This window comes from Danio aesculapii, chromosome 2 (genome assembly GCF_903798145.1).
Source record: "Danio aesculapii chromosome 2, fDanAes4.1, whole genome shotgun sequence".
Lineage (NCBI taxonomy): Eukaryota > Metazoa > Chordata > Actinopteri > Cypriniformes > Danionidae > Danio > Danio aesculapii.
Genome location: NC_079436.1, coordinates 27,638,944 through 27,640,271, shown reverse-complemented (window position 1 = coordinate 27,640,271; position 1,328 = coordinate 27,638,944). Strand labels below are relative to the sequence as shown.

General features: G+C 33.3%; 1 protein-coding gene across 2 annotated transcripts in view; it reads right to left on the bottom strand.

Annotated features, from left to right (window-relative positions):
• Positions 1–1,178: 1,178 nt before the first annotated feature.
• tmem68 (transmembrane protein 68) overlaps positions 1,179–1,328 on the bottom strand; it is a 13,449-nt gene continuing 13,299 nt past the window's right edge. For both annotated transcript variants that reach the window (XM_056476539.1, XM_056476549.1), the window contains one exon: positions 1,179–1,328. This exon is cut by the window's right edge and continues 1,892 nt beyond it. The gene's annotated coding sequence lies outside the window, so the exon portion shown is untranslated.

The following is a 1,328-nucleotide window of genomic DNA, read 5'->3' as shown; positions in this document are numbered from 1 at the left end:
GTATGGAAAAAAAAAACCTCTTCATTTCACAGTGTATGTGTCTGTGGTCCTTTACTGATTCGGTAGGTGCGGAGAATAGTGTCAAACAGCCGTGTGTGTACAGACTATCCTGTCGCAAAATGCGGTGAAAAATCCTACATGATGGTAATACTTAGATTGCGGTGTTTACATGTCTGTACTGCACTTCAATAATGCGACTAAAACCCGCATACTCCACGTCTTCATTTAATTTCTGTTTAGTTCAACATTAATCTGATTAATCAAGAATCGCCGTTTACATGGTAGACTCTTAATCAGAGTATTGTCTTAATCATATTAAAGTTGGATTATTGGTCTCCATGTAAATGTACTCATTGTTAGGCTCCCAGAAAATGTTGGTTCCTGCACTAAAAAAAAAATCCTGGTTGCCTTAAATTGTTAAGCTGAATCAAATTAACCGTATGAGTCCATTGAACTTACAGGTATGTTCCAAAAAATGTAATATTGAGGGAAATTTTTGATAATTTATTTTGAAAAGTGAAACTTGTGTCCTATGTTAGTTCACTACACACAAGTGAAATATTTCAAGCTCTACTGGGTGCGTGACCCAGTAGAGCTTTATGTCTAGCAACATAAAAATAACCACCCTGCAATATTCTAGGAATTAAATTTTATGGTTGTAAATAATAACATTCTGTATATGTTATTGTTAAGTTATTTGTAGAATTATCAACCTACTTGATAGCAATACCAAAATAAGCTCAAATTTATCACAAAGGAGCATTCTGTATAAAGTACAGTATTGCTAAGGCTATTTTAAAACACACACCTTGCAACGTTCTGAGAATATTATCTCATGGTTTAAAAAATAAAACCAAAAATAATGTTCCCTTAATGATTATTTGCTTCTTTTAAAAAAAGGGAATCAAAACCTGGGTGTGTTACATGTTTTGCTGGGTAGTAAAAAAAGAACAAATAATAATAATAATAAATAATAACAATAATATTGTATTTATTTTCCTTCAAGTGACGCAGAGATGCTGCAAGTCAGTAGCAAACAGATTCATAAATATCAACACTGTTGCATTTTTCTTTCATCCACCAAACACAGAGATCACAGCACAGGGTGACGTTTGATCTTTGCCACACGCGTGATATTTTCTCTACAACTGTGTTAAAACTGTACTACCAACACTGAATCCATAGGAATACGCAGTTTTATTGTCAATCCTAAAATCTCTGTTATAAAAATCACACATTTACAGCCATTTATTTCCACGTTGATCAGACAGACGCAATAATAGCTTTTTTATGTTGCATGTAATGAACTAGTAAATCCTCACATTTCA